Below are 27606 nucleotides of genomic sequence, written 5' to 3'. Positions count from 1 at the left end.
CTCCTCTCGGGATCGTCCCCTCGCCTGCTATGCAACACCAGCATGTCGATCTGCTTCCGACACTATCACCCGTCTCTAGGCAAAAGTCAGCAGAGTCTACACTTGCTCACGGGCAAATCAAGACTCGAACGGGTTTGCCTGCGCCAGCTACCGTTTCACCATCATCGACTCTCCTCTCGGGATCGTCCCCTCGCCTGCTATGCAACACCAGCCTTTCGATCTGCTTCCGACACTATCACCCATCTCTAGGCAAAAGTCAGCAGAGTCTACACTTGCTCACGGGCAAATCAAGACTCGAACGGGTTTGCCTGCGCCAGCTACCGTTTTACCATCATCGCCTCTCGTCACGAGGTCGCCCCCTCAACCTCTGTGCAACACCAGTGTTTTGCCTGCTTCGTGGCTGAGACATCGCCTGCTTCTAGGTAAAATCACCGGCGTATGCACTTGTTTGCGGGCGAATCAAGACTCGAACCGGTTCGCTGTGCCAGCTACCCTGTCACCATCATCGCCTATCCTCTCGGGATCGTCCCCTCGCCTGCTATGCAACACCAACCTGTCGCTCTGCTTCCGACACTATCACCCATCTCTAGGCAAAAGTCAGCAGAGTCTACACTTGCTCACGGGCAAATCAAGACTCGAACGGGTTTGCCTGCGCCAGCTACCGTTTTACCATCATCGCCTCTCGTCTCGAGGTCGCCCCCTCAACCTCTGTGCAACACCAGTGTTTTGCCTGCTTCGTGGCTGAGACATCGCCTGCTTCTAGGTAAAATCACCGGCGTATGCACTTGCTTGCGGGCGAATCAAGACTCGAACCGGTTCGCTGCGCCAGCTACCCTGTCACCATCATCGCTTATCCTCTTGGGATCATTCCCTCGCCTCCTATGCAACACCAGTATGTCGCTCTGCTTCCGACACTATCACCCATCTCTAGGCAAAAGTCAGCAGAGTCTACACTTGCTCACGGGCAAATCAAGACTCGAACGGGTTTGCCTGCGCCAGCTACCGTTTCACCATCATCGACTCTCCTCTCGGGATCGTCCCCTCGCCTGCTATGCAACACCAGCCTTTCGATCTGCTTCCGACACTATCACCCATCTCTAGGCAAAAGTCAGCAGAGTCTACACTTGCTCACGGGCAAATCAAGACTCGAACGGGTTTGCCTGCGCCAGCTACCGTTTTACCATCATCGCCTCTCGTCACGAGGTCGCCCCCTCAACCTCTGTGCAACACCAGTGTTTTGCCTGCTTCGTGGCTGAGACATCGCCTGCTTCTAGGTAAAATCACCGGCGTATGCACTTGTTTGCGGGCGAATCAAGACTCGAACCGGTTCGCTGTGCCAGCTACCCTGTCACCATCATCGCCTATCCTCTCGGGATCGTCCCCTCGCCTGCTATGCAACACCAACCTGTCGCTCTGCTTCCGACACTATCACCCATCTCTAGGCAAAAGTCAGCAGAGTCTACACTTGCTCACGGGCAAATCAAGACTCGAACGGGTTTGCCTGCGCCAGCTACCGTTTCACCATCATCGACTCTCCTCTCGGGATCGTCCCCTCGCCTGCTATGCAACACCAGCATGTCGATCTGCTTCCGACACTATCACCCATCTCTAGGCAAAAGTCAGCAGAGTCTACACTTGCTCACGGGCAAATCAAGACTCGAACGGGTTTGCCTGCGCCAGCTACCGTTTCACCATCATCGACTCTCCTCTCGGGATCGTCCCCTCGCCTGCTATGCAACACCAGCATGTCGATCTGCTTCCGACACTATCACCCATCTGTAGGCAAAAGTCAGCAGAGTCTACACTTGCTCACGGGCAAATCAAGACTCGAACGGGTTTGCCTGCGCCAGCTACCGTTTCACCATCATCGACTCTCCTCTCGGGATCGTCCCCTCGCCTGCTATGCAACACCAGCATATCGTTCTGCTTCTCGCAAACTCGCCATTGAGCCCCCTGTCAAGACTCGATAGTTTTCCGTTTTGCTACACCATGGCCGCTTATGGATCGAGCGTCTTCGGCAGAACGAATGATGAATAGTATGAACAACGTCGCGCGCCGTTGCTCACGCTAACCACCACGTCAACCAAGTGCTTGATCATGGTGGAGGTCGGAATTATCCCCCTATGCACAACCTTGATACTTTCCAACCTCCGTGGGCAGACGTAGAGGGCAGCGTCGCAATTTCCGCATCGCCGTTCCGTTCCCGTCCCGTCTACGTTCGTGCCCGGGGAACGTAGGCATTTTCCGAGCAGTGGCCAAGCTGGCTCGGGTTCCCCTTGTGTAGAAAAGTACGTAAATACGTTGGATAGTTAAACTTTCACCTGACGATAGTACACATTTTAAAAAGTTTAGATTTACTTTATTTGAAAAGATAGAGCAACGAAATTTTGCATGTACCTCCGCCATTAAATGGGCTTTCTGGCAATACCATCCAATTTGACATCTGACTTTTAGAAAAGAAGTTACATAGTATTTTTTTAAAAAGTACAGTAAAAAACGACTATTTTTTCGAACAAATTGTGCAATATACTTTACAATTTTCAGAATAGATGAAATCTGCTTACACCATTGTTGCCGTCACCAGAAGAGCTTTCTAATGATACCAAAAAATGTATGCTACAGACTAGAGTGCTGCAGTTAGAAGCAAAAAAGACGCAATAAGGCAACACGAGAGCAAATGCGCCATTGAAAGGCCGTAGACGCGAAAAGCGGCGGTATATACGGACGTGTGTAGCCTCTCCAAAAACCATTGTATATGTACATGTGATACGTCGTTAGAAGCAGATTTGAAAGGGCATTCATACGCATTATGGACATTTAGGAACGAGAAAACGATATAAAAATTATCAACGAAATTAACTTCCGATTACCGATCCGTTGACACGGAAATAGCATGCGGCAGTACATGCGGACAGCTATACACAACATTGCAGACGTGCATGTTATACATCGCTAGAAACCCCATGGAAAGACCTTTCAAATGAATCATAGACATAAGAAATCCAATGAGGGATAACGAAATTAGAACGAAAGTCTACTTCCGCTAACGGCGCCGTTGCGACGGAACTAACATGCGGCATCAAATCTGGACAGCTATACACAACATTGCAGACGTGCATGTTATACATCGCTAGAAACCCCATGGAAAGGCCTTTCAAATGAATCATAGATATAAGAAATCCAATGAGGGATAACGAAATTAGGACGAAAGCCTACTTCCGCTAACGGCGCCGTTGGGACGGAACTAACATCCGGCATTACATACGGACAGCTATACACAACATTGCAGACGTGCATGTTATACATCGCTAGAAACCCCATGGAAAGGCCTTTCAAATGAATCATAGATATAAGAAATCCAATGAGGGATAACGAAATTAGAACGAAAGTCTACTTCCGCTACCGGCGCCTTTGCGACGGAACTAACATGCGGCATCAAATCTGGACAGCTATACACAACATTGCAGACGTGCATGTCATACATCGCCAGAAACCCCATGAAGAGACCTTTCAAATGAATCATAGATATTAGAAATCCAATGAGGGATAACGAAATTATAACGAAAGTCTACTTCCGCTACCGGCGCCGTTGCGACGGAACGGACAAGCGGCATTACCTACGGACATGCCTAGCATCTTTGCTCAACGTCGCACATGCACATGCCATACACCACCAGAAGCGAATTGAAATGCTCTTTCTAATGAATATAAGATACTGAAAGTCGCATCAGACATGTACACATGATTAACCAAGAAATAACGCACTGATGGTGTTGGCGACGCACGGGACACTCGGCATGACACGCAGGCGTATGTAGCTTGACATGCCAGTGCACATGGGCATGTCGTACATCGTCTTGAAGCCCATTTGCATGGGCTTTCACATGCACTATAGATGTTAGCGATCTTCGAAAGGAGAGAGATATTATAAGGGGTTATTGGTGGGGTCGACATGAGTCGGCGGCGGAAGTCAAGCCGGATAGAAAAGCGGCACTATATGCAGACGGTTGCAGCTGTGCACAGCATTGCAGACGTGCATGTTATGCATCGCCAGAAAACCCATGAAGAGACCTTTCAAATGAATCATAGATATTAGAAATCCAATGAGGGATAACGAAATTAGAACGAAAGTCTACTTCCGCTACCGGCGCCGTTGCGACGGAACGGACAAGCGGCATTACCTACGGACATGCCTAGCATCTTTGCTCAACGTCGCACATGCACATGCCATACACCACCAGAAGCGAATTGAAATGCTCTTTCTAATGAATATAAGATACTGAAAGTCGCATCAGACATGTACACATGATTAACCAAGAAATAACGCACTGATGGTGTTGGCGACGCACGGGACACGCGGCATGACACGCAGACGTATGTAGCTTGCCATGCCAGTGCACATGGGCTTGTCGTACATCGTCTTGAAGCCCATTTGCATGGGCTTTCACATGCACTGTAGATGATAGCGATCTTCGAAAGGAGAGAGATATTATAAGGGGTTATTGGTGGGGTCGACATGAGTCGGCGGCGGAAGTCAAGCCGGATAGAAAAGCGGCACTATATGCAGACGGTTGCAGCTGTGCACAGCATTGCAGACGTGCATGTTATGCATCGCCAGAAACCCCATGAAGAGACCTTTCAAATGAATCATAGATATTAGAAATCCAATGAGGGATAACGAAATTAGAACGAAAGTCTACTTCCGCTACCGGCGCCGTTGCGACGGAACGGACAAGCGGCATTACCTACGGACATGCCTAGCATCTTTGCTCAACGTCGCACATGCACATGCCATACACCACCAGAAGCGAATTGAAATGCTCTTTCTAATGAATATAAGATACTGAAAGTCGCATCAGACATGTACACATGATTAACCAAGAAATAACGCACTGATGGTGTTGGCGACGCACGGGACACGCGGCATGACACGCAGACGTATGTAGCTTGCCATGCCAGTGCACATGGGCTTGTCTTACATCGTCTTGAAGCCCATTTGCATGGGCTTTCACATGCACTGTAGATGATAGCGATCTTCGAAAGGAGAGAGATATTATAAGGGGTTATTGGTGGGGTCGACATGAGTCGGCGGCGGAAGTCAAGCCGGATAGAAAAGCGGCACTATATGCAGACGGTTGCAGCTGTGCACAGCATTGCAGACGTGCATGTTATGCATCGCCAGAAAACCCATGAAGAGACCTTTCAAATGAATCATAGATATTAGAAATCCAATGAGGGATAACGAAATTAGAACGAAAGTCTACTTCCGCTACCGGCGCCGTTGCGACGGAACGGACAAGCGGCATTACCTACGGACATGCCTAGCATCTTTGCTCAACGTCGCACATGCACATGCCATACACCACCAGAAGCGAATTGAAATGCTCTTTCTAATGAATATAAGATACTGAAAGTCGCATCAGACATGTACACATGATTAACCAAGAAATAACGCACTGATGGTGTTGGCGATGCACGGGACACGCGGCATGACACGCAGACGTATGTAGCTTGCCATGCCAGTGCACATGGGCTTGTCTTACATCGTCTTGAAGCCCATTTGCATGGGCTTTCACATGCACTGTAGATGATAGCGATCTTCGAAAGGAGAGAGATATTATAAGGGGTTATTGGTGGGGTCGACATGAGTCGGCGGCGGAAGTCAAGCCGGATAGAAAAGCGGCACTATATGCAGACGGTTGCAGCTGTGCACAGCATTGCAGACGTGCATGTTATGCATCGCCAGAAAACCCATGAAGAGACCTTTCAAATGAATCATAGATATTAGAAATCCAATGAGGGATAACGAAATTAGAACGAAAGTCTACTTCCGCTACCGGCGCCGTTGCGACGGAACGGACAAGCGGCATTACCTACGGACATGCCTAGCATCTTTGCTCAACGTCGCACATGCACATGCCATACACCACCAGAAGCGAATTGAAATGCTCTTTCTAATGAATATAAGATACTGAAAGTCGCATCAGACATGTACACATGATTAACCAAGAAATAACGCACTGATGGTGTTGGCGACGCACGGGACACGCGGCATGACACGCAGACGTATGTAGCTTGCCATGCCAGTGCACATGGGCTTGTCTTACATCGTCTTGAAGCCCATTTGCATGGGCTTTCACATGCACTGTAGATGATAGCGATCTTCGAAAGGAGAGAGATATTATAAGGGGTTATTGGTGGGGTCGACATGAGTCGGCGGCGGAAGTCAAGCCGGATAGAAAAGCGGCACTATATGCAGACGGTTGCAGCTGTGCACAGCATTGCAGACTTGCATGTTATGCATCGCCAGAAACCCCATGAAGAGACCTTTCAAATGAATCATAGATATTAGAAATCCAGTGAGGGATAACGAAATTAGAACGAAAGTCTACTTCCGCTACCGGCGCCGTTGCGACGGAACGGACAAGCGGCATTACCTACGGACATGCCTAGCATCTTTGCTCAACGTCGCACATGCACATGCCATACACCACCAGAAGCGAATTGAAATGCTCTTTCTAATGAATATAAGATACTGAAAGTCGCATCAGACATGTACACATGATTAACCAAGAAATAACGCACTGATGGTGTTGGCGACGCACGGGACACGCGGCATGACACGCAGACGTATGTAGCTTGCCATGCCAGTGCACATGGGCTTGTCTTACATCGTCTTGAAGCCCATTTGCATGGGCTTTCACATGCACTGTAGATGATAGCGATCTTCGAAAGGAGAGAGATATTATAAGGGGTTATTGGTGGGGTCGACATGAGTCGGCGGCGGAAGTCAAGCCGGATAGAAAAGCGGCACTATATGCAGACGGTTGCAGCTGTGCACAGCATTGCAGACGTGCATGTTATGCATCGCCAGAAAACCCATGAAGAGACCTTTCAAATGAATCATAGATATTAGAAATCCAATGAGGGATAACGAAATTATAACGAAAGTCTACTTCCGCTACCGGCGCCGTTGCGACGGAACGGACAAGCGGCATTACCTACGGACATGCCTAGCATCTTTGCTCAACGTCGCACATGCACATGCCATACACCACCAGAAGCGAATTGAAATGCTCTTTCTAATGAATATAAGATACTGAAAGTCGCATCAGACATGTACACATGATTAACCAAGAAATAACGCACTGATGGTGTTGGCGACGCACGGGACACGCGGCATGACACGCAGACGTATGTAGCTTGACATGCCAGTGCACATGGGCTTGTCTTACATCGTCTTGAAGCCCATTTGCATGGGCTTTCACATGCACTGTAGATGATAGCGATCTTCGAAAGGAGAGAGATATTATAAGGGGTTATTGGTGGGGTCGACATGAGTCGGCGGCGGAAGTCAAGCCGGATAGAAAAGCGGCACTATATGCAGACGGTTGCAGCTGTGCACAGCATTGCAGACGTGCATGTTATGCATCGCCAGAAACCCCATGAAGAGACCTTTCAAATGAATCATAGATATTAGAAATCCAATGAGGGATAACGAAATTAGAACGAAAGTCTACTTCCGCTACCGGCGCCGTTGCGACGGAACGGACAAGCGGCATTACCTACGGACATGCCTAGCATCTTTGCTCAACGTCGCACATGCACATGCCATACACCACCAGAAGCGAATTGAAATGCTCTTTCTAATGAATATAAGATACTGAAAGTCGCATCAGACATGTACACATGATTAACCAAGAAATAACGCACTGATGGTGTTGGCGACGCACGGGACACGCGGCATGACACGCAGACGTATGTAGCTTGCCATGCCAGTGCACATGGGCTTGTCTTACATCGTCTTGAAGCCCATTTGCATGGGCTTTCACATGCACTGTAGATGATAGCGATCTTCGAAAGGAGAGAGATATTATAAGGGGTTATTGGTGGGGTCGACATGAGTCGGCGGCGGAAGTCAAGCCGGATAGAAAAGCGGCACTATATGCAGACGGTTGCAGCTGTGCACAGCATTGCAGACGTGCATGTTATGCATCGCCAGAAAACCCATGAAGAGACCTTTCAAATGAATCATAGATATTAGAAATCCAATGAGGGATAACGAAATTAGAACGAAAGTCTACTTCCGCTACCGGCGCCGTTGCGACGGAACGGACAAGCGGCATTACCTACGGACATGCCTAGCATCTTTGCTCAACGTCGCACATGCACATGCCATACACCACCAGAAGCGAATTGAAATGCTCTTTCTAATGAATATAAGATACTGAAAGTCGCATCAGACATGTACACATGATTAACCAAGAAATAACGCACTGATGGTGTTGGCGATGCACGGGACACGCGGCATGACACGCAGACGTATGTAGCTTGCCATGCCAGTGCACATGGGCTTGTCTTACATCGTCTTGAAGCCCATTTGCATGGGCTTTCACATGCACTGTAGATGATAGCGATCTTCGAAAGGAGAGAGATATTATAAGGGGTTATTGGTGGGGTCGACATGAGTCGGCGGCGGAAGTCAAGCCGGATAGAAAAGCGGCACTATATGCAGACGGTTGCAGCTGTGCACAGCATTGCAGACGTGCATGTTATGCATCGCCAGAAACCCCATGAAGAGACCTTTCAAATGAATCATAGATATTAGAAATCCAATGAGGGATAACGAAATTATAACGAAAGTCTACTTCCGCTACCGGCGCCGTTGCGACGGAACGGACAAGCGGCATTACCTACGGACATGCCTAGCATCTTTGCTCAACGTCGCACATGCACATGCCATACACCACCAGAAGCGAATTGAAATGCTCTTTCTAATGAATATAAGATACTGAAAGTCGCATCAGACATGTACACATGATTAACCAAGAAATAACGCACTGATGGTGTTGGCGACGCACGGGACACTCGGCATGACACGCAGGCGTATGTAGCTTGACATGCCAGTGCACATGGGCATGTCGTACATCGTCTTGAAGCCCATTTGCATGGGCTTTCACATGCACTGTAGATGATAGCGATCTTCGAAAGGAGAGAGATATTATAAGGGGTTATTGGTGGGGTCGACATGAGTCGGCGGCGGAAGTCAAGCCGGATAGAAAAGCGGCACTATATGCAGACGGTTGCAGCTGTGCACAGCATTGCAGACGTGCATGTTATGCATCGCCAGAAAACCCATGAAGAGACCTTTCAAATGAATCATAGATATTAGAAATCCAATGAGGGATAACGAAATTAGAACGAAAGTCTACTTCCGCTACCGGCGCCGTTGCGACGGAACGGACAAGCGGCATTACCTACGGACATGCCTAGCATCTTTGCTCAACGTCGCACATGCACATGCCATACACCACCAGAAGCGAATTGAAATGCTCTTTCTAATGAATATAAGATACTGAAAGTCGCATCAGACATGTACACATGATTAACCAAGAAATAACGCACTGATGGTGTTGGCGATGCACGGGACACGCGGCATGACACGCAGACGTATGTAGCTTGCCATGCCAGTGCACATGGGCTTGTCTTACATCGTCTTGAAGCCCATTTGCATGGGCTTTCACATGCACTGTAGATGATAGCGATCTTCGAAAGGAGAGAGATATTATAAGGGGTTATTGGTGGGGTCGACATGAGTCGGCGGCGGAAGTCAAGCCGGATAGAAAAGCGGCACTATATGCAGACGGTTGCAGCTGTGCACAGCATTGCAGACGTGCATGTTATGCATCGCCAGAAACCCCATGAAGAGACCTTTCAAATGAATCATAGATATTAGAAATCCAATGAGGGATAACGAAATTATAACGAAAGTCTACTTCCGCTACCGGCGCCGTTGCGACGGAACGGACAAGCGGCATTACCTACGGACATGCCTAGCATCTTTGCTCAACGTCGCACATGCACATGCCATACACCACCAGAAGCGAATTGAAATGCTCTTTCTAATGAATATAAGATACTGAAAGTCGCATCAGACATGTACACATGATTAACCAAGAAATAACGCACTGATGGTGTTGGCGACGCACGGGACACTCGGCATGACACGCAGGCGTATGTAGCTTGACATGCCAGTGCACATGGGCATGTCGTACATCGTCTTGAAGCCCATTTGCATGGGCTTTCACATGCACTATAGATGTTAGCGATCTTCGAAAGGAGAGAGATATTATAAGGGGTTATTGGTGGGGTCGACATGAGTCGGCGGCGGAAGTCAAGCCGGATAGAAAAGCGGCACTATATGCAGACGGTTGCAGCTGTGCACAGCATTGCAGACGTGCATGTTATGCATCGCCAGAAAACCCATGAAGAGACCTTTCAAATGAATCATAGATATTAGAAATCCAATGAGGGATAACGAAATTAGAACGAAAGTCTACTTCCGCTACCGGCGCCGTTGCGACGGAACGGACAAGCGGCATTACCTACGGACATGCCTAGCATCTTTGCTCAACGTCGCACATGCACATGCCATACACCACCAGAAGCGAATTGAAATGCTCTTTCTAATGAATATAAGATACTGAAAGTCGCATCAGACATGTACACATGATTAACCAAGAAATAACGCACTGATGGTGTTGGCGATGCACGGGACACGCGGCATGACACGCAGACGTATGTAGCTTGCCATGCCAGTGCACATGGGCTTGTCTTACATCGTCTTGAAGCCCATTTGCATGGGCTTTCACATGCACTGTAGATGATAGCGATCTTCGAAAGGAGAGAGATATTATAAGGGGTTATTGGTGGGGTCGACATGAGTCGGCGGCGGAAGTCAAGCCGGATAGAAAAGCGGCACTATATGCAGACGGTTGCAGCTGTGCACAGCATTGCAGACGTGCATGTTATGCATCGCCAGAAAACCCATGAAGAGACCTTTCAAATGAATCATAGATATTAGAAATCCAATGAGGGATAACGAAATTAGAACGAAAGTCTACTTCCGCTACCGGCGCCGTTGCGACGGAACGGACAAGCGGCATTACCTACGGACATGCCTAGCATCTTTGCTCAACGTCGCACATGCACATGCCATACACCACCAGAAGCGAATTGAAATGCTCTTTCTAATGAATATAAGATACTGAAAGTCGCATCAGACATGTACACATGATTAACCAAGAAATAACGCACTGATGGTGTTGGCGACGCACGGGACACTCGGCATGACACGCAGGCGTATGTAGCTTGACATGCCAGTGCACATGGGCATGTCGTACATCGTCTTGAAGCCCATTTGCATGGGCTTTCACATGCACTATAGATGTTAGCGATCTTCGAAAGGAGAGAGATATTATAAGGGGTTATTGGTGGGGTCGACATGAGTCGGCGGCGGAAGTCAAGCCGGATAGAAAAGCGGCACTATATGCAGACGGTTGCAGCTGTGCACAGCATTGCAGACGTGCATGTTATGCATCGCCAGAAAACCCATGAAGAGACCTTTCAAATGAATCATAGATATTAGAAATCCAATGAGGGATAACGAAATTAGAACGAAAGTCTACTTCCGCTACCGGCGCCGTTGCGACGGAACGGACAAGCGGCATTACCTACGGACATGCCTAGCATCTTTGCTCAACGTCGCACATGCACATGCCATACACCACCAGAAGCGAATTGAAATGCTCTTTCTAATGAATATAAGATACTGAAAGTCGCATCAGACATGTACACATGATTAACCAAGAAATAACGCACTGATGGTGTTGGCGACGCACGGGACACGCGGCATGACACGCAGACGTATGTAGCTTGCCATGCCAGTGCACATGGGCTTGTCTTACATCGTCTTGAAGCCCATTTGCATGGGCTTTCACATGCACTGTAGATGATAGCGATCTTCGAAAGGAGAGAGATATTATAAGGGGTTATTGGTGGGGTCGACATGAGTCGGCGGCGGAAGTCAAGCCGGATAGAAAAGCGGCACTATATGCAGACGGTTGCAGCTGTGCACAGCATTGCAGACTTGCATGTTATGCATCGCCAGAAACCCCATGAAGAGACCTTTCAAATGAATCATAGATATTAGAAATCCAGTGAGGGATAACGAAATTAGAACGAAAGTCTACTTCCGCTACCGGCGCCGTTGCGACGGAACGGACAAGCGGCATTACCTACGGACATGCCTAGCATCTTTGCTCAACGTCGCACATGCACATGCCATACACCACCAGAAGCGAATTGAAATGCTCTTTCTAATGAATATAAGATACTGAAAGTCGCATCAGACATGTACACATGATTAACCAAGAAATAACGCACTGATGGTGTTGGCGACGCACGGGACACGCGGCATGACACGCAGACGTATGTAGCTTGCCATGCCAGTGCACATGGGCTTGTCTTACATCGTCTTGAAGCCCATTTGCATGGGCTTTCACATGCACTGTAGATGATAGCGATCTTCGAAAGGAGAGAGATATTATAAGGGGTTATTGGTGGGGTCGACATGAGTCGGCGGCGGAAGTCAAGCCGGATAGAAAAGCGGCACTATATGCAGACGGTTGCAGCTGTGCACAGCATTGCAGACGTGCATGTTATGCATCGCCAGAAAACCCATGAAGAGACCTTTCAAATGAATCATAGATATTAGAAATCCAATGAGGGATAACGAAATTATAACGAAAGTCTACTTCCGCTACCGGCGCCGTTGCGACGGAACGGACAAGCGGCATTACCTACGGACATGCCTAGCATCTTTGCTCAACGTCGCACATGCACATGCCATACACCACCAGAAGCGAATTGAAATGCTCTTTCTAATGAATATAAGATACTGAAAGTCGCATCAGACATGTACACATGATTAACCAAGAAATAACGCACTGATGGTGTTGGCGACGCACGGGACACTCGGCATGACACGCAGGCGTATGTAGCTTGACATGCCAGTGCACATGGGCATGTCGTACATCGTCTTGAAGCCCATTTGCATGGGCTTTCACATGCACTATAGATGTTAGCGATCTTCGAAAGGAGAGAGATATTATAAGGGGTTATTGGTGGGGTCGACATGAGTCGGCGGCGGAAGTCAAGCCGGATAGAAAAGCGGCACTATATGCAGACGGTTGCAGCTGTGCACAGCATTGCAGACGTGCATGTTATGCATCGCCAGAAACCCCATGAAGAGACCTTTCAAATGAATCATAGATATTAGAAATCCAATGAGGGATAACGAAATTAGAACGAAAGTCTACTTCCGCTACCGGCGCCGTTGCGACGGAACGGACAAGCGGCATCACCTACGGACATGCCTAGCATCTTTGGTAGAAAGAAAATATAGCTGAAAAAGATATAGTATGTTAGATATATAAAGAATTGTATGTTTGAACCAAATATATCATGAAATAGACTTTTGCGAAACCACATGAACGAAACATTGCATTGCATTTGAAATTTGACTTATGTAGCGCAGAATGGATATAGAAAAATATATCTGAAAAAGACATAACACATTAGATACATAAAGAATTGTATAACTGAACCAAATACATTATGAGCTATTTGTGTTAACCAGCACTCACCACGTGGAGGTTGCTCATTTAAGAGTGCCATTTTTCTTCTCCTGCACCATTCCCACAACAGCAAGTTCGAACAGCGAACCCCTTTACTACTGCTGTATAAACCTAATGGGTCGAAACTGACATTAGGTTATGGAATTACAGGCTATAACCTACTACTTCTATCCTACGGTTTTGGTTTGATCTACTCTCTGGTCTAGTGTCATGTAGCTTTTCCTGCACCATTCCCACAACAGCAAGTTCGAACAGCGAACCCCTTTACTACTGCTGTATAAACCTAATGGGTCGAAACTGACATAAGGTTATGGAATTACAGGCTATAACCTACTACTTCTATCCTACGGGTTTGGCTTTATCAACTTTCCGGTCTACTTTCACTTTCATCTACTTGTTTCTCACCTTTTGGGCTTTATGAGCTTGCCTTTTCCTTTGCTTTTCCCTTTTCCCTTCCCCCTACCTTCAAGGGGTTGGGTCTGGGGCTGGAGCTGGCTGGAGGAATCTGTTGTAACTGACGCCGATGCAGATTCCTCAGCGTTTGATGTACCCGCTGCTTGTTGGATAACATCTTGCACAAAAGCACACTCACTAGCAGCCTGTAAGGGAGTCTTCTTAGCGTAGTACCTACTGACAGTCTTTTGGCCATGTGCAAGATAGTCACTGGCCATCTTACGTTTTGCAGCATCATCGGGATGCTGCCTTGCCACTTCAGTCTCCAAAGCTTTCCGAACATCCGTGGCCGTAAATGTCCTCCGTTCGTTTTCGAAGTTGGGTTTAAGGAAACCTCTTGTCCTCTGATAGCGGGCCAACTCGAGACACATATTCCCCACTTCAGTGCCGTCCACTCTCCTGAAGAAAGGCGATTTGTCCGGTAGAGCATCTTCAGGCATGTCACCACGTACATATTGACGGTAATCCCTGAACATGTCGTAATCCTCTTTGGACAAGCTTAGGGTGACCAGGAAGCTCATGGACGTCTTGTGGTCCATGAAAGAAAGTTGGTACCTCCCGGCAACACACCGTGCCTTATTGAAATCTGCCAACTTCATACACGACGGCACTGAAGGTCTTTGGGCATGTCCAAGTTGAATTATCCCACAAGACAAGTACCGCATCACCAGGCGCTGATCGTCCTCAGATGGAAGTTGATCTGCCTTGGCCCGGTCCAGGATGTCCCTCACCTCTTGTCTGGTTGCAGGATCGGTGTACCCCTTTTGAACAACGGAAATGGGCGGCGGTTGTTTGGTTTCATCTCTGAATTCTGTAACAGATTTACGGACCTCTTCGCGTTTATACTGGCTAGAGACACCTGTATATGAACAATGCGTAGCACTTGTAAACCTACGCAAATTATCGAAAACCCTTGGGGACATTTGAACGTACGTTTGGCAGTAGCTGAGAAAGGATTTGACAGCTGACATGTAATTTTTAATGCCACCTGCAGATACCCCATTTTGTGAAAGGACCGTGTTAAAATAATGAATTTCATCTACATGCTCAAATATATCAAAGTTGATACAAGCCATATTACTATTTGGGAAAACATGTTTTTGGATATAATAGAAAAACTTAGAAACGCGGCGACACGTGTCACCAGCATTACGCCCTGCTTTTTTAAGAATATTGGTTAAATATTGATAAAACCCTGAAAGTGTCGGCTCACTTTCAGGGAACCTATCGTATAAGCCAGTGTTTGTAAGATTAGCCCTGACTGTGTTTTGTTTGTAATTATACCGAGTACCACTTCTGGTAGACCCAGTTAAACCAGCACTGGTACTCGGCATTGGATTACTAGTTGAAGGAGAGGCTGCAGATGCGTCCTCTCCTTGAATTGTGTGGCCAAAGTGTTTAAGTACCCTGATGTAATCAGGGATTTGATTTTTGTTGACACTGTATGTGCCACAAAATGCCAGTAGAGCCGACATTGACACCAGCTGTGTAGCAGTATAGGACTCGCTACGGCGGCGATTTTGGGCGTGTATGGCGTGTAGACCAGGAGTAGAGCTACCAGGATAACATTGCTTTAAATGCGCGATGCCTTTGTAATATGTTTTACACTTTTGACAAACGACCGAAATGTTTGTGGAAGGCATACTTGATGATAGTGCTGGGACACTTACTTTCTGGGAATGATTGGTCTGGATGTCACAGTCTTGAACAAATTAAGAAATAAACTGCTTATACGATATGTCTATTTAGGGAATAAACCTAGTAATGTTGAGTATCAGTTTGATAAAGTGAGCAACGTAAATGACTGAAAAATGCAGAAATTAAGAACAAACGAGAAGAAATAAAAGTAAAGTTCACTTGCCAATGGTGATTGCCAGCGCTTACTGGTAGTGATCCACTAAGACACTTGGTCTGTGATGATGAAATTGCAGTGACATGCATTCCCTTATATTACCATGTCGCGGTCAGACAACCAATGGGATGGTTTAGATGAAGTTCACGTGGCCAAGCCGGATGTTTCTACGGGGGAGGAGGAAACTGGAAATTGTCCATCTCCATTCCATGCGTGATGTCCATTTGGAGGGGCAAGAGCATGCCAAAAGGTGTGAATTGCACATGCCAAAGGAATTTTATACGCAAAGTTGAAGTCAGTGGGGCGACGAGGTTTAAAATCACAAAGTAGCGGCATGTCAAAAGGAAGTGACCCAAGCTGAGTGATTATAACCATAAGAGAGCAAGGCAGGTGACGAAATTACAATTGCTGATAAATAGCATCTCCAGGGTACGAAGATGTGAACACAGACGAGTGATATGCAGCTAATCACGTAGTAATTAAGTTTACAGGAAGGTAGAGAAGAACGTGTACTCGTAGTATATACAATCAGTCCATGCGGACAGATCTGAAAGAAGTTATGAAAATAATGATGATAAGGAGTTGCGAACGCAACTCAGTAACTAAGTGGCCAGACAGAGGCGGCCTTTGTGATAAGTTACAGTTGTCAGAGCATGGCGCCATCTTGTCTGTTTGATGCGCGTCGTTACATAAGGGAACGTTTATTCGAATGCACAGTATACCTTGGCACATCCACATTGTCAAGGTATTACCGACCCCTTTTACACCATTGGTTTCTGATGCTGAAGTAACAGCTGAGGAAAGATGCGCGCCAGATCCCCAATTCTACCAGCCACACGCACAAGTACAGTTACATAATGCCGCGCATTCCTTGATTAAAAGACGTTCCTTGAATGCATATTATAACCTGGCATAGACGCACTTTCAAGGGCTTTCAGGTGCGTTTGAAACATTAAATGTTGGATGATTGATCGTGAAATTATAGGTGCCGTAACACTGACGGGAGACGTGCGCCAGACCCCCGACTTTAACCGCCATCAGCAGTTGCATAATGACGCGCATGGCTTGACTGTCTGAGGTGACACGAATATACGTCACACCTTGGAACAACCGCACTTTCAAGGGCTTTCCGATGCATTTTAAATCTTTCATTTTGGATGAAGGATAATGAAATAATAGCTGGCGGAAGGTACGCGCCAGATCTCCGTTTTTACCTACCAGTCGCACAAGAACAGTTACGTAATGACGCGCATTGCCTGATTATCTCATGTTGCTCGAACGCCCGTTATAATTTGGCAGAGCCGCACTTTCAAGGGCTTTCAGATGCATGTTAAACATTAAATTTTGGATGGTGGATCGTGAAATTATAGCTGCCGTAACACTGACGGGAGACGAGCGCCGGATCCCCGACTACTTTACCCGCCATTGGCGCAAATGCATTTACATAATGGCGCGCATTGCTTGACTCTCAGACGCGACTCGAATGCACATTACACCTTGGCAGAACCGCACTTTCAAGGGCTTTCCACCACCGTAAAAGTTTATATATTAAGACCACAGGCGTTGCTTCTATGGCTTTATTCCAGTTCGTTGCAACTTTAGCTCTGTCACGTATATTGATTCCTGTGTAGAGCGAATGTCTAATGTTGCACACCAGCATGTTGCACATTTCCAGAATCCCACATGAATCCCCTTGCAAATGCTTTGTAGTTGTAAATATTAACGACGCCGGTATAGCCGGTGAACAGATTTATGTAAATTCCGCCAATCTATATCACCTGCGGTGTTTGTTGCATTTCGCACATGAAAACCCATGTAGCTCCACCACTAAATGCGCAACGTGTGCGTTTTATACACTGTCTGACACACGCTTTAACTGGCTTTCAAACGCAGTATAGAAATGCATTTTCTAAGGTGAATCGTAAGAGTGGTTGCCATTAGATCATGACCGGACTATGGTGGCATGATGACTACTGTGATATAGAAGAATTGAAGTTCAACAAAATTACACAAACCATCATGTCGGAGATTCAATCTGGACTGGTTACCAGGGGCACCATTAGAATCACGTTTGCATTTTTGGAGAGAGCGTTGGATCGGGTTTCCAACCATGTATAACATGCATAGATATCACAAAGTAAAAGGCTTCCAAAATACAATGGCGCGAGCGACTTCCACCGGAGGCTGGGTGGAAGAAAAGTCTTCCACCGAGACTCCTGTGGAAGAAATTCAGAAGGCCTAAAATCACGGAAACCTTAATTGCTGGGCTATAAATTTGCCAAAAAAGAAACGGAAAAATTCTACGTGACGCGCAAGGGTCCCGCTATCCAATGACGTGCAGGATGCGCGTGTAAGGCGGCGAATGCAGCTCCCAAGGGAGCCGTGCTGCAATAGGTGATACAATCTGGGTGCCCTTGTTCAGCAAAGAATGTAGGGATATTAGACAACGTTATCGTAAAACAAGACGCCGGTACATGAAAAACCGTAATCATGTAAATTATGCAATGTACCAGCATCATGGCAAGTTGTATAAAAAATGTATGAACAAACATATTAGACAACATAAATATGAAACTAGCACTATGCTACATAGATCTAATAAATTTATGCATTCGCCTAAAGAGTTTTGGAAAATTCTCAGCTCTCAAGTAAATGATAATAATTCTTTAACACCGAAACTAGAAATATTTCATGATTTTTTCAAATCTTTAAACGACTCATGTGTTGGTGGCAGTGATGATATTGAGGCTTATCTCAACCCTGGCTCATATGATAACTCTGTTCTTAATAGAGATATTACGTTGGAAGCAATACGTTCTGCTATTTCGCGCCTGAAACGTAAAACATCTTCAGGGCTTGATTTGATTGAAAATGACTATCTCATTGATTCAGTTGATATCCTTGGTGACTTTTATGTTTCATTCTTCAATCTGATTTTATCATCTGGTGTTATCCCTGATTCATGGCTGACCGGGGTGATTCGACCAATATATGAGAAAAAAGGTGACGTAACTGACCCGAACTCTTACCGTCCCATCACAATTCTTAGTTGTTTAGGAAAGTTGTTCACTTGTCTCTTGAACTCCAGGTTAAACAGTTACCTAGAATTAAACAACATTCTCAGTCCATCAGAGGCTGGCTTCCGAGAAAACATGTCAACACTTGATAATGTATTAATTTTAAATATGTTAAACCAGTACTTCAAAACGATTTATTGATTTTACAAAAGCCTTTGACAGCGTATGGAGAGTAGGTCTTTGGCACAAAATTTTATCATACAACATAGGTGGTAAATTTCTCAAGTTAATTCAAAGTATGTATAAAAATATCAAATCCTGTGTTATGGTTGACAACCAAATTTCCAATAATTATTTCTTCTGTACTTATTCTGGTATACGACCTGGGAAAATATCTCATCATTAATATTTTCGATTTATCTCAATGACTTGGATGTTTTTCTCGAGAACAAAGGGTGTAAGGTCGTCGATGTCAATTGTGTGTATGAAGATTTTGTGTACATGTGCGTCAAATATATTATTTTGTTGTATTCGGATGATGCTATTCTTCTTGGCGAAACCCAGAAGAATCTTCAGAATTCCCTTGATGTATTCAAAGCATATTGTGATACATGGAAACTACGTGTAAACATATCAAAAACTAAGATGATCATATTTGGAGGGGGTGTCGGTAATAAATCTACACTATCCTTTCAGTTTGACTCTAAACCAATTGAAATTGTAAATACTTATACGTACCTTGGCATCAACTTTCACCGCAATAGGAGATTTAATTTCGCAATCAATGATTTACTGTGTAGCTCTAAGAAAGCCATGTTTGCACTACTGAAGAAATCAAGGAACTTAAGTCTGGCACTCGATACTATAATCAATCTGTTCGATATTTTAGTATTACCAATTGCCCTATATGGGAGCGAAATATGGGGGTATGAAAATACTGTAAATATTGAAATGTTTCATCTTAAGTTTCTTAAGTTTGCCGCTGGATTACGGTTATCAACCCCTAACTTTATGGTTTATGGCGAGCTGGGTCGTTTCCCCGTGACCATTACAATCGCTAAAAGGATGATCACATTTTGGCATAATCTACAAACCACATCTTCCCCGTACAGGTTGTCATCACGTGTATTTCATTTTTTCAGATTAGACAGCTATCTTAATCTCCGTATTAATAATGCATGGATATCTCACACAAAAATATTTTAAACAGCTGCGGCCTATCTTATGTATTTGATAACCCCTGGAGTCTTTGTAAACAGTGGCTAACCTCAATGGTCCAAACAACTCTTAAAGAACATTTTATTAGAAAAAATGGAGAGAAGATATATATGTCAATAATGCAAGTCCAAACGGTAATTAGTATAAATTTTTCAAAGATCTGCCGTCGTTTGAAAAGTATCTTTTACTACCTGTATACGTTTCTGGGCCCATCATGCCATTTCGGACATCATTTACCCATAGAGACTGGCCGCTGGCAAAATATACCACGAATAAACAGAAATTGTTATCTTTGTAATTCACCGGCGATAGCCGACGAATTTCACTACCTATTTAAATGTTCGTTTTTTGACAGTATAAGATCCCAATATATCCCTGCTTATTACAGCAAATGGCCGAACCTTGCAAAAGTGAAACTACTGTTTACCATAGATGATTATTCACTTGTTAAGAATATTTCAACATTTATAAGAACTATCAATAACACCATAAATGGATAACACACTAACATACTCATTGTGATCATAACAATTTATCATATATATGATGACTGTATTTGTACTGTTCCTATACCACCAATAGTTGTCTGTCGGAATAAACATTGAATTGAATTGAACTAAATTGAGTCGAAGCCAACCTTGTTGGCATTGAAACACAAAACATATTTTATTCAGAATTCCAAAAGTACTAAAATGCACCAGCACACCACCAGGCCTATCAATGTGCCAACTGTTTTAAAGTTCTGTTTGGGGAAAGAGCCCTACCAATACATTCCGCCGTAGTTGAACCTGTTGCCACGGAAACCACAAAAATATAATTCATATCTGGGTCTAATCCCTACAAGGAACATCTAGGGATCATGCTTGATATGCGTACCACGTTTGATGAAGCTAGCATGCATAGTTTAGGAGATCTGGCAAGCTATTCCCGAAACGTTCGTAGCGCTACGAACTTCTTAAGCCCATTCTTAACACATTGGCTACGATCAAAGTTAAGAATTCTTAGGGCTACGAACGCTTCGAGAATAAGTCATAGTCACAGCTTATGTGACGTTTCCATGGCATAAAAATAAAATTCATATCTGGGTCTAAACTCCTAAAGGCACATATATGGATCATGCTTGGCATATGTACCAAGTTTGAAGACGCTAGCAAGTACAGTTTGGAAGATCTGCAAAATGACATCTTCATAGTCACTGCCTTAGGCATGTTGTCATGGAAACCGCAAACAATGTAATCATATCTGGATCATACTTGATACGAGTACCAAGTAAATTTGCTCCGGAGAAGATGTCATTCTCATAACACCAAAAGTCATGTTCCCATGGAAACTGCAAACAAATAATATTATATGTCTGGGTCTAACCTTCCAAAGGCACATCTATGGATCATCCTTGACATACGTACCAAGTTTGATGAAGCTAGCGTTTATAGTTTGGAAGATATGCTCCGGACAAGATGACATCATCGTTACACGGTAAGTCCCTTTTCCATGGTAAAAGGCACATCTGTGGATCATGCTCTATATGTGTACCAAGGTTAGTTAAATTATCGCGAATAGTTTAGGGTGATATCCTGCTGACAAAGTGTGACAGACGTTTGGACAGACGAGCGTAACTCGTTTCTATATCCCAACAACACCGAAGTATTCATGGTGCGTTTCGGATGGTCCATTAATGAAAATATTGTGAGGTATATTGAAATACACAGGGGATATGTTATAAAAGCCTTACAACTACCATTGTCTGTGAAAACTATCAACGGAGGGCAGGAATATTGTGCTAATTCAAATGGACACCATTAATACCCTGTTGGAGACACAGTCAATCACAAGCCAATGAGTGAGACTCAGTAAATATATAATTTTCAAGTGACTTTCAACTCCCAATTGTCAACTAACCGGTCAAATAAAAAACTCTTATAAACATTAATGTTGATTTTCTTACAAGAATTCAGTGTAGGCTCCACACTGGAAAGTTGGGGAAACAGCACAAAGGTTCCATGTCATTCTCCCCTTTCATCTAAAAACAGCGTTAACGTCGTAGCTCACAGGACTCACCTATTCTGTGCGTTACAGATACACTAGGTCTCATTCTTTTCTGATAGGTCGGTGTTCTTACAGTGTGGCGGTAAAAGCGAAGAGACAAAGATGGCAAGCGTAATTACTCACAACTTATTGAGGCTCGCAAGTCACACACTGTATTGGAATCATTGAGTAAAAGTCTTGCCACAGCTCTTATGCCCCAAATTAGTGTTACTCTGGATTTGAAACTAGTCCCACTATTGAAAACTCTACAACAAAACTCAATTTAAATCAAAGCTTTGGAGAAAAGATTCAGGTCATAAATGAGAGGCTTGCAACTAAGAACTGTCAAATTGATTAGCTTTACCAATATGGCCGAAGGAACAACGTAGGCTATGAGGTCTATCCGAGAACGAAACTGAAAATTCTGACAGTTTTAGAGCTCATGACGCTCAAACTCATAATGGAAAACATCCACAGATCTTACAGAACAGGAGATCCAGCTAAGTACAGTTAGTCCAGGCCTAGGCCGATTCTAGTCAAATTCATGTCCTACAGAGTCAAACGCCAATGAGGAGCAAGTTAGCCAAGCTGAAGAATCGAACCCCGAAGGTTTTCATAAACGATGACACAGCTAAGGAGAGGGTCCGTCTTGCCACTAAGGCTCACCAACTGCTCACTCAAAAGAGGCCCACAGGAACGTGGGCTCGAGACGGTGTGATCTACGTCACTAAAGCAGAATCTGATTATTCTGTGGTCCCGATCACCAAGAGATCACAATTTATTCGTCTCCCCGAGTCGCTAAAGATTTGCTTCAAACTCAGACGGGGTCCTAGGGATACTATATCTGAGGTATACTGACGCAGATGACAGTGATAGTGACTAGACATCTATACAAATTTTCCCAAGTCGCGTTCTCGTAAACACCTCGACAGATAAATGCTTGAATGTTTTATTATCTGTTCACTTGAAATTGAAACACGTGACATTGAATCGGACTGCTAAAATATTCTCAACAAACAAACAAGTAATTCATGTACACCTTTCATCGGTGTCCACCAACGAATTTACACAAATGTTTTGACCACAGGAAAGTTATTCTATCATGAAATCGAACTTGTCGGATTCCGTTAGGTATTCTTTATTGGATGTATCACTATTCTTTCATGGAGCACTAACGTATTCACTGACAGACACATAAAAATGGTAAGTCAGCCACGACCATGTCTGTAATATCATTTATGAAAGAACAAGACTTTGCGAGTAATTAAACTACGTACCTTTAGCATAATATATTATCCGAAAAATCACTGATCAAGATCCATCCAGCGGGAATTCCAGCGATTCATGGCGATTCATGTTCAAAATGCTGTGATCCTCCATCACCTCCCTACTCATGGAAAGTCCGTGCATCCTTGTGTCTCATGCCACGTGGCCAGGATATCAGTACGTATTAGCAATGCTACGGTGCTGTAGAACATGTGACGTTGAACCGGTTGCCAGTATATTTTCAATGAACATATATGTGTGGGTTCATACGCAGATCGTGTGTCTATGAGATGAAGATATTACCGTTTATAATAATGTGATTTTCCTACAGTGGGAATTCTTGCGACTGTTGTCCATGCATGTGTATTACGCAGTGATTCGCTAAGGCCTCTGATAGCACGTAAAGTCCGTGCATATCGTACTTCGTGTTAAATGAGCAAGATATCAGCACGTATTGGCAAAGTTATGATGCATTAAAACATGTAACATTGAGTCGGATTGCCAACATATTTTCAACAAACATGCATTTATGTGTTCATATGCGATTCGCATGTCTTTAAGATGGAGAAAACATTACTGTTTATAATAATGCCATATCTATTCTATAACGGAGAACACTTGTCAATAGTGCTTCATCAGAGAAATTACGCACACGCTTTGAGCATTGGAAAGACATTTCATTCTGTAATCGAACCTGTCGGATATTTGTGTATTTTTATTCTTATTAGCTTGAACACTATTGTTTCATGGATTTCGTGATTTCGTACGTCTTCACTAACAGATGCATCAGTAGTAAGGCAACTAGCAGCATATTTGCTATATCATTTATGAAAGAAATGGCGGCGAAAATAATTAAACTGCTTAATTTTGATGTAACATTTCATCCGAAAAAAAATTGCTGAAGGCGTCTTGCGGGAACTCTACTCCTGCCGATACGTGTTTACCACACTATTATCCGTCGAATTTTCGTTAGCATGGCAAATCAGTTTATCTTATGTGTTGTGCGCTAGATATCGCAATGTGATGTCAACAGTTGCGATTCTTTTCTATTTCGTTGTTATAAGCTTTGAGAATTTGACCTTGCAATTCTGACTTGAAACCTTAAACCAGCTCAGACTGGTTCTACAGCTTGATATTTCACTACATCGGCAGCAGCATTATTATATCCTAACCTATATGTTAGATATTGTCTATTTTCTCTCGTTTCTTTTCTTATATACTGTAGGAAAAGCCTTTACGGACACCCCCAGTATTTCAAGTCTCTGAACAGTATGTTTCAATGCCCCACTATGACTTACGCAAACGTAATTTATATTGATTTTGTGTTGTGAATTTGTCCCATGTGGTCTGAATATGCATATAGTATGTTTGAGAAGGTGAGACTTCTTGTGTTGATGAAATGGACACAGCAGCCTGGGCCTGTTTCACATCCTTTGACAAATAGCCCTGTCTGTCCTCACACATTGATCTGTTTATTTTCGGTTTTGACGATGCCACTTGACATCATGACATATAGACAGACAGTTAGGTTATTTGGACTGATTTCAAAGGTAAATTCCTATGGAATTTTTTTTAAAAAGTCTTCCTATGCTATAATGATGTTATGTTTATATAATGCATAAGTTCACCTGATCATATCATTGATTCTACTATGCTGTGGTGATACACACCCAAACCCAGGCCCGCTTGCATATTTTGACTTAATGTTGTTCATCCTAATGTGCGTAATTACACGATGCCATTTTAGAAAGTGGTCAAATGCAACATATGTCATATTTGGGATTTCACTTTCTCAGTAAAGTACAAAGTCTAGTACTTTTTAGGTTGTGTCATATCCGGGATTCGAACCCGCACACTCAGAGTCAGGCACCTAATCGCCAGCACACAAAGTCAGCCGCCTAGACCGCTCAGCCACCACGACTTCCACAAAAAATGAAAGTCGGACAACTGATAGTCTAGACTGCGTACGTTGTGTACACCTCTGATAATTGTGAATCGAATCCTGGATGGGACTCAGCCAAAAAGTACTAGAATTTGTACTTTACTGAGAAAGTGAAATCTATCTATCTATCTATCTATCTATCTGTCTGTCTGTGTGTATAGTCTGGTTCATAATTATTGAGAATTTTTCTTCGTACTTTGAGCTATCCTAACACCTCAACTGAGTCACTGATACTTAAAACTAAGTAATGGTATAAGGGAGGTAACTCATCTTGGCCTACTGAGTATAGTACAATTAGAGTTACCTCCCCTGAATTTGTAGCAGACGTCATTTTCCTCAGCACTGTCAACAATGTCTGCTGAAGATAAAAGAAGGTTGATTTTTGAGTTGTGTAATCAAGGAATTGATGATGTAAATACATTGGCAGAGAGAACAGGAACTCCTCTTTCTACTGTGTATAGGATTAGGAAGAATTTTAAAGAGGGAAAGGATTTTGGGCACCAGAAAGGAGCAGGGAGACCCAGAAAATTGGACTTCTCAGATTGCGTCCGGCTGGGAATTTTAGCGTCTAAAAAGCAAAGGGCAAGCATCTCCAACATCAGGTATGAAATGATAGAAAGGGGATCAACAGTTGTATCAAAATCTACAGTTAGAAGAAATTTGATTGATCTTGGATGGGAGAAAAAGACTGGAATTCCTTCTCCTCTCATGAAACAAGAACATAAAGACAGGCGTGTTGAGTGGTGTTTGGCACATGAAAACTTTGACTGGGAAAATGTGATTTTTACTGATGAAAGCTGAATATGGGTATATCCCAATAATGTGAAAATATGGACAAAGTCTGCGTCAGCACCGTTGTATCGACGACCTAAATACAGCCCAAAGTTTCATGTATGGGGAGGGATATCCTTATTAGGAACGACCCCGCTGTGTGTGTTTGAGGGAAATCTGACAAGTCAACGCTACACTAACATATTAGATAATTTTCTCCTTCCAAGTGCACATGTGTTTTATGGAAATAACTGGATTTTGCAGCAAGATAATGATCCTAAACACACCGCAAAACATGCCAAGCAGTGGTTTCAGGAGAAAAATGTGACTGCATTACCATTTCCTGCATATAGGCCTGACTTAAATCCCATTGAGAACATTTGGGGGATGATGAAGGAATGTGTGAATCAAAAGGGGTTGACAAAAATTGAAGGCATGAAGAGAGAAGTGGTCCGATACTGGGACAGCATAACTCACGAGACACTAACCTCTCTGATAGGAAGTATGCCTACCCGTCTTAGACTGTGCCGTGAAGCTCAAGGAGACTTGATAAAATATTAAATTGTTACCTACACAACATGAAAAGGTCAGTTCACTTTCACAATACATTCAATTTTATCTGATTTGTTCTCGTTTAATAATATGAAATGCTTTAGCTATTCTCAATAATTTTGAACCACACTGTATATATGTGAGAGAAAACCAAGCTGACATGTTACACATGCTGATGAGATGTCTTCCCTGGAGTTAGAGGCGATCATATGGCGGTTAAAGTCACATGTGAAAACAAGAGCTATGTGGCATTTTAGAAGTTGGTATGATTAGGATGAAGAATTTTATGGATAGACAACTTCTTTCTTTCAATGGATGCGACGTTTCGGTGTAGATTCTAACAAGGTATCCTGAAGAGCTATTTGATTGGTAACTATTACAGAGCTGGTAACAGTGATAATTCTTGGGAACTAGTCCTCCAAATAATTGGTAATGGCATTGACATGGGCATAGATACTAGTAATGAGGTGACTTCAACATTAATGGGCGATCTTTTTGTTGCGAGGGGCGATAACTCTCCTTTTAAAATGATATGAGCGACGGTCTAACTTCTCGCATCCGGTCTGGTTCCCGAGTCAATGTGCGCTGCGACAACTTGCTACATGTGAAGACAGAACCCAACTTCCGCGTTACCGTGTTCACTGAAAAAACATATCGCGATCGTTTACGACGAAAAGCCATTAACTGACGCATGTTTTGCTGTGAGATTTAGTTTAGAAAGGCATCCGTTGTTTAATTTCCAAATGCAGTACGAATTGAAACGATAGACGATAACAGGGAAAACGCCATGAATTCTCTTAAAGAAACAACGTATAATTATGACCGCCCAAGCGGATGTGTGCTTTTTTTGGTAACATTAAGTTGGCAAAATATTTCCCATGACATACAATTTACTATCTAACTTTAACTATCTAACTTTCTGATTTTCATTCAACAGTTGTTAAAGAAAATTTTAGGTTATGTCTGTTGGTTAGGGATTAACACAGAAAATGTAAAGTGTGAAATGATATTGACTTTATTGATATATTTGTG

At 44.0% G+C, this 27606-nt stretch overlaps 1 protein-coding gene across 1 annotated transcript in view; it reads right to left on the bottom strand.

Annotated features, from left to right (window-relative positions):
* Nucleotides 1-23436, bottom strand: part of LOC137282735 (solute carrier family 22 member 15-like) — a 37096-nt gene extending 13660 nt beyond the window's left edge. The window contains exon 1 of the mRNA XM_067814519.1: nt 23321-23436. The gene's annotated coding sequence lies outside the window, so the exon portion shown is untranslated. The remainder of the gene's footprint in view (nt 1-23320) is intronic.
* Between the last annotated feature and the right edge of the window lie 4170 nt (nt 23437-27606).

The sequence above is a fragment of the Haliotis asinina genome, chromosome 4 (genome assembly GCF_037392515.1).
Source record: "Haliotis asinina isolate JCU_RB_2024 chromosome 4, JCU_Hal_asi_v2, whole genome shotgun sequence".
NCBI classification, from domain to species: Eukaryota; Metazoa; Mollusca; class Gastropoda; order Lepetellida; family Haliotidae; genus Haliotis; species Haliotis asinina.
Note: the sequence above shows the minus strand (reverse complement) of the source record. Positions and strands in the feature narration are given on the sequence as shown.